A 9,915-nucleotide genomic window follows, 5' to 3' on the forward strand; every position below is an offset into this window, starting at 1 on the left:
CCCTGGGTGGTATCAAGTCCAAATGCATCCCATCACTGGGACTAAATGGGGGGCCTGCTTGGTTGGCTAGTGTGAGTGACTTCACTGCATTGGAATGATGTCTTAAACTAAGATCTGAGTCAGGCCCATTTTTGGTACCAGGGTCCTGTTGCAGCATTCCATATACCGTGCAAATGGTTCTTCTGTCTACAGGCGGCTGGGGAACTAGGATCATGCTGGGGCAATCATGGTGGCTGCAGCTCAGGATGGATGCAGGCTTGCCACACTGAGTTCATATAAAGATTGTAGATTGCCTCACCTTTGTAGGGTGCACAGTCACTTGTTTCATTCCTCCACACCCCTTACATGTTGTGTATGTCCCATGTCACATTTCCCATCTATTTTTGATATAGGTAAATATAAGTATATTTATTTATTAACACTATTAAAATAGATCCATGGATTCTTAAGTACACTCAATACTTCCCAACTCAAGGCTTTTTTTAAAATTATTATTATGCTTGCATTTATGTGTGTCTCTAAGGATGCATTTATGCCTCCAACTCATATCTAGCCCCACAGAACTGTTCCTTGTTCCCCTTTCCCTCCCCTCCCTTAGTCTGCCCTTCCTTCCCTTCCCTGTTCTGTCCCCCCTTTGTCTCTCTCCTCTGTCTGTGTCTGTGTCTTTGTCTCGTCTGTCTTTCTCTGTCTCCTTCATCTCTCTGTTTCTCTCTTGCTGGGGATTGAATGACAGTCCTCACACATCCTAGGCAAGCATCCTCCCACTCAGCTGCATCCCCAGCACTCTTCCTTGCTTTCCTAGTCCATATTTGCATCCCCCTTCCTTACTCTGTCCCACAAGACATATACATAATATTCACAATGTCATATGCTTACCCCACTCCGAAAGCAAATCTGTAAAGAAAACTTGGAAATTTGCTGGCAGTGTTTCCTCCTTTGAAGGGGGAGCATATGGTCCAAGCACCATGTTCAGAAGATCCTTGGCTCAATTCTTTCTCTCCCCTTCTGTGTGGTTATCTGAAATGTGCTTGTCCTCATTTCTTTGAATTTTCATGTGACTTTGAGACTTTTACCATCTTAATTGCATTGTTGAGTCTGTAAGATGTTAATGTTATTCCCAAAGTCTAAGCCATGCAAAAAGGTACAGGAAGAAGCGCACTGTCCCACACCATCCCACCCACTCTCATCTAACCCTCCCCCAGGCTCTCGTGCATCATTTAACCACTTTCTTTCCAGTTCCCTTTCTTGTATTTCTTTATATAAGGATAAACATATGTTTTTGTACTTTCTTATTTCTTCTTTATGAAATCATGATGCCGGTAAGGATTGTTACTTTTTTATATGACTTCACAGTATTCCAGTGTTTACTCAACGAATTTCCTATGTTTAGGTTTTTATGTAATTTCCAATGTTTTGCAATTACAAAATATTTTAGGGAGATTATTTTTAAAGCTTCCAGATGTGTGTCAAAAGTTTAAATTCCTCAAAGTCAGCCTTCTGTAAAAAGGGTAAGTGCTTAAAATCATAAGTTTTATTTTGTTTTGGTTTTTAGAATAAAGTTGGAATTGACTAAGAGGAGGTTTTAATGTAGATTTAAGCATGAACATAAAGGGGAGAGTTTCATATGAGCGTGTATGTGTGTGTGTGTGTGTGTGTGTGTGTGTGTGTGTGTGTGTGTGTGTGTGTGTATGCATTTGAGAGCTCTTGCAGACGACCTAGATTTGGTTCCAAGCACCCACATGGTAGCTCACAGCCATCTGTTAACTCTAGTTCCAGGAAATCTAACACCCTCTTCTGACCTCCATGGGCACCAAGCATGAATATGGTACATAGACAGACAGACAACACTTACACACAAAAAATAAATAAACCTTTAAAAAAAGAATGTTTCATTAAATGAGTGGCTAAGGAGGTTTGTGATAGTGATGCCCCCAAATGTAGCCTGAGAGCTAACTCAGAACATGCAAATGTGACAGAGTTGGGTGAACTAGTCTTTGTTGCTGTAATTAAGTTGATGATGGAAGGCAGAGATTGCTGGATTGAAGAAGGCCCTGGCTCGGATGATGAAAGTTCTCATAAAAGAAAGGCAGAGGGGGACATAAGGCAGAGAACCATCGGGGGAAAGGCCACATGAAGATGGATGTAGAATCTGGAGTTGTATCTACAGTCAAGGAACGCAGAGGGCTGCTGACACCCACCAAGACAGGAGTGAGACCGTGGAGTGGACAAACCTTGACCTTGAACTTAGCCCTCCAAAGCTGCATGACTTCTGTTGTTTGAAGCGACTTGGTTTATGGTAATTGGTTACGTCAGCCTTAAAAAACAAACACCAAGTATATTGCCAAATTCCCTTTGTGGGGAAAATCTGGCATCTACTAAAGATGGATGGGAAAGGCTTTTTCACTCCTAGGCCATGCTGCCATGCATTCGCACTTTCTGCCAACCCAGTGCTTAGCAAATGGGATTTCAGTGTAGTTTTAGTTGGTGATTTTTAAGTGAGGTTGAGCATATATCCAAGTGTTTAATCACTATCTCTATATTTGTTTGTGTTCATGTCTTTCTGATCATTTTTGTGTAAAATTTTTAATTTTTTCATTAAATTGTAAAGTAATTATCATGTATGGTAGTGTTGGCATTAATTTTCTCAACATTTTGACAAAACGCCCAACTGAAGCTAAGGAAGGAAGATTTATTTTGGCTCATGGTTTCTATGCATCACCACAAGGGAAGACACAGTCGAGTTCCTGATGCTAGAAGCATTTTCTAGACACTCCTCACATCTTGGTGGATCAAGCAATAAAGAAAAAACTGGAAACGGGTCCCAGCTATAGTCTTTAAAGGTCCATCCTTAAGTATCCTAAATCCCTGAACTATGTTCCATGTTCCTAGGGGACCATAAACTCTTTCAACAGCACCACCAACTGGGTATCACGTGTTTAAACATATGAGTCTGTGGGGGACATTTTACACTCAACCATGCTCTTGCCGTAGCTTATGTCCATCTGATAATGCAATATTCATTCCAATAGTCCCCAAAGTCTTAGCAGTTCCAACCCTGTTCAAAGGTCCAAATCCAAAGTCTCTTCTGGGACACAAAGCAAACTCTTAGCAGCGAGCCTCTGTGAAGTCAAATCATGACATACATCCTTATTCTGTACAACACAGAGTCTCTGTTCCAAACGAGAGAACAGGAGGACAACAAGGAAAGATTGTGCCACAGTGAGGACCCCAAACCAGCTGTGACAAGTGGTGACATTGTGTAGGCTCCAATGGGCTTGGTTAGTCCCATTCCTGTGTCTCTGCTGTCTCCGGCACACGTGACCTCCCTTGTCCCTTAGTCTTACCTAAGCACATCTCCCCGAACACGGAATTCAGTTCTGTTACATGTTGCCTGGTCTCACTGGTTTTCCTCTAGAACTCTGATGCAGGTCTCCATGACCTCATAACCATTGAGATCTTGGTGCTTGCAGACAGCACCAGTTATATGACATCAAGTTCTGTGCTCATCTTGAGATTAGCTCATCACGGCCCACTTGTACCATGAATGCCTGTGTGGCTGAGCCTGGGACAATACCCACGTAGGTGGCTGTTTGAACTGTGTGTCCTGGAGGCTCAATCTTAAGCACTTACTTTGAAAGGAGGATGTTTGTGATGACTTTGCATTTTTACACCCTGGAGGAGGGCAGGACCCTCTCAGGGCACATTTCTTAGTGTGCCAGAGCAGTGTTCATGGCTGCCTTTCAATTGTGCCCATCACTTTAACAATGTATCTGTACTCACCTTGTCTGTAGCATTAAATTCATCCTCCCAAACTGCATATTTTTTCACAACTCTCTGCTCCACTTTTCCCTTTAGAATATCAGTATAAAAGGGGCCAGGAGCATGGCATGGTCTGCATGTTACACTGTCTTGAAATTCCACCAGCCAAACAAATCTGCATATTATTTTAAGATCCTGTCTCAAAATTTCTGGACATGGGCAGAAAAGAGCCAGATTCTTTGTTAAAACACACCATGAATGGCCTCAAGTTCCAATAGGTTTCCTCCTCCCATCTGGAGGCCGTGAACACGGTTTCTGCTGTCCAGATGGTATCAGCATTCCAGCCTTCTGAGATCCTACCGCACTGGCTCCTTACACCGTACTTACAGCGCTCGGGGCCCCTGTAGCCCACAGCATCAAACTCCTCTACCTTTCTCCCACAAACCTGTTCCCAAGGCTGCACTACATGGTCAGATTTACCATAGCAATGGCCTCACTTCTTGGCGTCATTTTCTGCACTACTTGTTTCTTCCATCACAGTGACAAAATATGGGACAGAGCAATGTACAGAAGACAGCATTGATTCTGTCTCCAGGATTCTGTCGGTCACAGTGAGGAAAGTACCGTAGTGCTTACAGCAGTGAGGAGCTCCTGGCACAGGCTCCCCACATCTTGGAAATCCAGGAGACTTAGAAGGCAGGAATAGAAGTAAAGTTAAACCTTCTTTAAAGGCATGCCTCTCACAGTCTACACCCGTGACCTTGACCCTATAGTCCAACAGGTCTCATAACCTCCCCCACAGCACCACCAGCTAGGGATCGTGATGGAAGAAATGAATGCATGGGGACATTTTCCTTTTCATACAGTGGAGCTTCGTTTCTTTTTTCATTTAGCTCTTTGGTCCTTTTTATTTCTGTGTATGGCATCTCACATGTTGAATGGCTTGAATTCTATCTCCCCGACACCCAATTCAAATGGCCACCCAGTTGTCCCAACGTCATTTATTTAAAAGTCATTCATTTAAAAAATATTTATTTATTTACTTTATCTATCTATCTATCTATCTATCTATCTATCTATCTATCTATCTATCTATCTATCTGAGTGCTCTATCTGCATGTACAGCTGCTTGTCAGAAGAGGGTATTGGGTCCCATTATAGATGGTTGTGAGCTACCATGTGGTTGCTGAGATTTGAACTCAGGACCTCTGGAAGAGCAACCAGTGCTCTTAACCACTAAGCCCTCTCTCCAGCCCCTAAAAGTCATCCTTTATCAAATATGATTGTCATTTGTGCTTGGGTCATTTCCAGACTTTCTTTTTTATCCTTTAATTATCAGTCATCTTTAATTATGCTTCATTTTAATTGCAGTAAATCACTGAGCTAGATATTATTATCCAAATTAAAAAAATTTAAATTATCTTACAAAGTAGCAGGTTTCCTTAATTTGTTTGTTTGCACCCATACTTTGTTTTGGTTGACTGTCCCTAACTCATTTTTAGAGCTCTTATCTATCAGTCTGCCTATGTGTTCCTGTGCCAGTACCAGCGCTAGAACTAAGGAGTCTGTGTTCCCCGCTTTCCGTCTGTCACAATAGCCTCTCCCCTTCTTCCTGAGCCCATAGCTGCTTCCTGTCCTGGAATCTTTGGACGTTTTGTAAGTGGATTTTGATGTCATGTTCTCTATCTATGAGAAAAAAAATTGTTGGTATCTTTACTGGAATCCCAATAAATTAATTCATTACATCAGAGAAAACAGTATGTGGATGGTTTTGAACAGTCTCACTCAGGAAGGAATAACTTTCCACATCTAATTTGTTTACATCTGATTTTGCATTTTTTCTTTTTTCTTTTTCTTTTTGTTTTGTTTTTGTTTTCGAGACAGGGTTTCTCTGTGTAGTTTTGGTGCCTGTCCTGGATCTTGCTCAGTAGACCAGGCTGGCCTCGAACTCACCGAGATCTGCCTGGCTCTGCCTTGTCTCCAGAAGTGCTGGGATTAAAGGTGTGTGCCACCACCACCTGGCCTAATTTTGCATTTTTTAGGAGTGTTTTCTTTTACTCAGCGTAGGTTTGGGGCCCTGGTACATTCATTCCCATGTGTTGTATCTTTCAGGCTGCTGTTGGCTTTGCTCTTCCTTTGCATTTTTGGCTGATGGTTATTTGTGCATATCAAAATGTCATTTTTATATAACCTGACATCTTGCTGAACTCATTTACTGATTTGTGTGATTATTGGTTTTCAAGTGTACTTTTTGATATAGAGTTTGATATCCTTTTGTCTATTTAGCGATGAAGGCATATGACCACATCATGAAAATACAGATAGTTTTATTCTGTCTGCCCTTCCCATTCTACTATCTTTTCTGTAATTAATTGCATCATCTGATAAATAATCCCAGTACAATGTAAAATGACAACAGATATAATGAGTATTTTTGTCCCAATTTTTGCATTAGTAAGAATCAATTTAATGTTTTTTCATGTAAGAAAAATTCTGACTTTTAAGAATCAGATGCATATGTGTCTACATGTGCATTCAAGAGGCATAGTTAAGAAAGTATCTTTCAACTATTTTTCAGGGTGTATAGTTCCATCATCGGTCTGCATCCATCTAGTCACTTATCCATCTGTCTAACTATATTCTAAGTCTCCATCTACTGTCTATTATCCCTCTGTCGGTCTGTCTTGTCTGTATCTAATTATCATCTAGGGCTCTGTCTCCCTTGTTTGGCCCGAAGCAGACAGGAAAGTGAAGCCCTTTCATTCGGTGGTGTTTCTCTGGCGCCCTCTACTGACAAAGTCGCCGACCGTGCCCGTTGTGGGAAGGGGAAACATTAAAGAGACAGTTGTGTAGTTTGATCAGCTTGGGGGAGGAGGGGGGGCTGGCAGTAGGATCAGAATCCATCCAGTGCATGAGCGGGCTTTGTGGGACCCACTACCTATGATGGGACACCTCTTGCAGCCTTGAGGCAGGGGGAAGGGCTTGGACTTGCCTCTACTGAATGTACCTCCGCATGGGAGGCCTTGCCTTCTTGTGGGTGGGAGTGGGGGGCTAGTTAGGGGGTTCCCTGGCGGGGCATGAGGAGGAAAGAGTGGAATCTTTGATTGGTGTGTAAAATGAGTGAAAAATTTTTTTAATAAAAAAAATAAAAAGATCCAGACTTAGATTTGCAGAGCAACGGTGATGGAAAGACTTAGAGCTGATGAGTAATAAATTGATAACTTGCATGCCTAATTGTGTAACTATTGTACATGACCACCATATAACCATCAAACTTGGACAAATTGTGGAACTGTTGTACATGACCACCATATAACCATCAAACTCGGACAAATTGTGGAACTGTTGTACATGACCACCATATAACCATCAAACCCAGACAAATTGTGGAACTGTTGTACATGACCACCATATAACCATCAAACCCAGACAAATTGTGGAACTGTTGTACATGACCAACATATAACCATCAAACCCGGGCAATTCACAGGGAGACTGTATTGTGTTGGTAATATCCACTCATTCAAATCTTGGTTGCCCCACCTTTTCTGGCTTGGAGTCCACTCCAGGGCTCCCAGTGCACCTGCTTTTCATGGCCCTTTGCTGTCCTCCTGCCCAGATAATATGAGCTTGTTCCTTTTCTCTCCAGGCCTGCTGGAAGGATTCTGCCTAGGTATTTTGTAGGTTTTTCATTTTAGGCTTGTCTGAAATTCCTTTCTCTTAAGTTCAGGGTGCACAGTGTGGGTTGGAATCGTACAGAAAGAGAGTGTGCTTCTCCGTTCAGCATATCGAGTATCTGACATGACTTCGGATGAGGAATCCAGCCTCATCTTTACCTTTGTCCTCTGTGTGTAGAGTGTCTATTTTTTTTCAGCTGATTTGAAGAGCTTCCTCTTTATACTTGATAATGTTGTTCCTACCCAAGGTCCTTTGTGTTTCTCTGTGGACTTGTTTGATTTGTGGGACCTGTGCGCTTACAGCTTTCATCAAGTTTTGACAAAAATGAAACAAAAGAAAACAAAAGCAGACACCAGCCATCTCTCTTTAGCCTTTCTCATTGCCGTGCCCAAATGCCTGACAGAAACAGCTCAAGAGAGGGAGAGAGGTCCATTTTACTCGGAATGCAGGCATTTCCAAACCACGATCGTTGGACCCCCTCGTAGGGGAGCTGTAGTGATGTTGACCTCTATGATGGTAGGAACATGTGAAGGAGGGGGCTGCTTACCTTATGATGGGCAGGAAACAGAAATGGAATAGAGGAAGTGGCCGGGGCAAAGTATGGACCCAATGACACACCTCCAGTGACCTATTTCCACCAACTTGACCCCACAGTCTACCTATCCTCACTTCCCAGTAATGCTAGCTTATTTTTCCAAGTATTTTTCTTCTGCTATACCACCCTCTTCAGGGGCTCAGATTTCAGGTGATAATGCCATATGGAAGCCTGAATCACAGGGAGTTTTATTTGTACAGTATTGATTTTATACTATCCTGGGAAGATAAATAAGAAAAGACTATTCAATCAGTTGCCATTGTCCCAGGCCCAATCCAAGCTCCTCCCAGTATTTTAAAATAATAAGTGACTCAGTAGAGAAATTAACTTTCATATTTTTATTCCTCTGTGGTGGTTTGAAAGAAAATGACCCCCAAAGGGAGTGGCACTGTTAGGAGGTGTGGCTTTGCTGGAGTAGATATAGCCTTGTTGGAGGAATTGTGTCATTGTGGAGGTGGGCTCTGAGGTCTCATATGTGCTCAAGATACCACCCCGTGTCACAGATCACTTCCTGTCTGCCTGTATGATGCAGAATTCTCAGCTACCTCTCCAACACCATGTCTGCCTGCACGCCACCATACTCCCAGCCCCCATGTTCCCTGGGTATAATGATAATGGACTAAATCCCTGAAACTGTAAGCTGCCACCTCAATTAAATGTTTTTTTTTTTAATAAGAGTTGGCATGGTCATGCAATAGAAACCCTAACTAAGACACCCTCCCTCACCTTTTTGAAACCCAGTTGACTTTGCTTATGTAGCTCGGTGTAGCAGCCTTCTCTTCAGTGGTTCTGGGTTTTACATAAACTTCCTGTTTTTGAAGTTGTTTTAAAAACATATATTGGCTCTTTACTTCATGATGATTCCATTTTTTGTTCTTAAATCTTTGATTCATCTGGAATTGGCTCAAGGGTGAGAAGAATTACATGTTTCCTTTAGTACCTAGTGATTCCCAAACATTACATGGCTTAATAGAATTTTTCCAACCAATTAATTTCAGATGGCACTTTTGGTTTATGCTGAATATCCATTAAAGAATGCATATTCTGAAACTACATTACACATACAACACACATATAGTGTATTTAAGGGTAAGTGGAATTAAGAGAAAGGAAATTTATGAACTTGGTTTGGTTGTTCTCTGACTTACAAAACTGAAAACAAAACCAAAATCACAGCCACAGCAGGACAGAAACAGTGTTCTGCACGTGCGTGGTTGACATGGGCGCACTCTGGGTAGAGGTAGAGGAAACTGCTTCAGCATGGCTGACTCAAACCCTGGGATTCCACATCAGTGTGAGTGTATTGATTCCGAGGTAAGAACAGAGAACGAAGTGTTAGAATTGACCCCCTCACATCTGCTACTTTCTCCTCTGGTAACTCTGTGCCACTCACCACCCATGACAGACTTCGTCTGTCTGTCCTTCGTTGCCCGCCCCTCTTCCCCACAACCTTCTAAAGAAAACCACATTGTTCTAGTTTCAGCTTTGGACCACTCTGTGACCTGGCTGCGCTTCTGTCTCAGGCCAGGCTCCTTCTGAAGCCACACATCTCCCTGTACACACTGCACTCTGGACCTGTGACTGATCCAAGACGTGCTGTGCCTCTGTTCCTGTCAGAAAAAGAGGTGGTTTTGTTGACCCGAGTCAGCACTCTTGAGGTAGCACTGCATGTTATGGACATGGTAGCATTTAGCACTATATTCTGCGGACTGAATGTCTCACAGATTGATTTTGAAATCTAGTGTTAGAAGTCTATCAGGGCTCCTGGGAGGTGATGAGATCATAAGGGTAGAACCTCCATTAACAGTGTCCCTATGAAGGACCCTAGAGAGTTCTCTCTGCTCCTTTCTCCATGTGAGGACAGTGAGAAGGCACCCCCTGTG

This window comes from Peromyscus maniculatus, chromosome 14 (genome assembly GCF_049852395.1).
Source record: "Peromyscus maniculatus bairdii isolate BWxNUB_F1_BW_parent chromosome 14, HU_Pman_BW_mat_3.1, whole genome shotgun sequence".
NCBI lineage: Eukaryota > Metazoa > Chordata > Mammalia > Rodentia > Cricetidae > Peromyscus > Peromyscus maniculatus.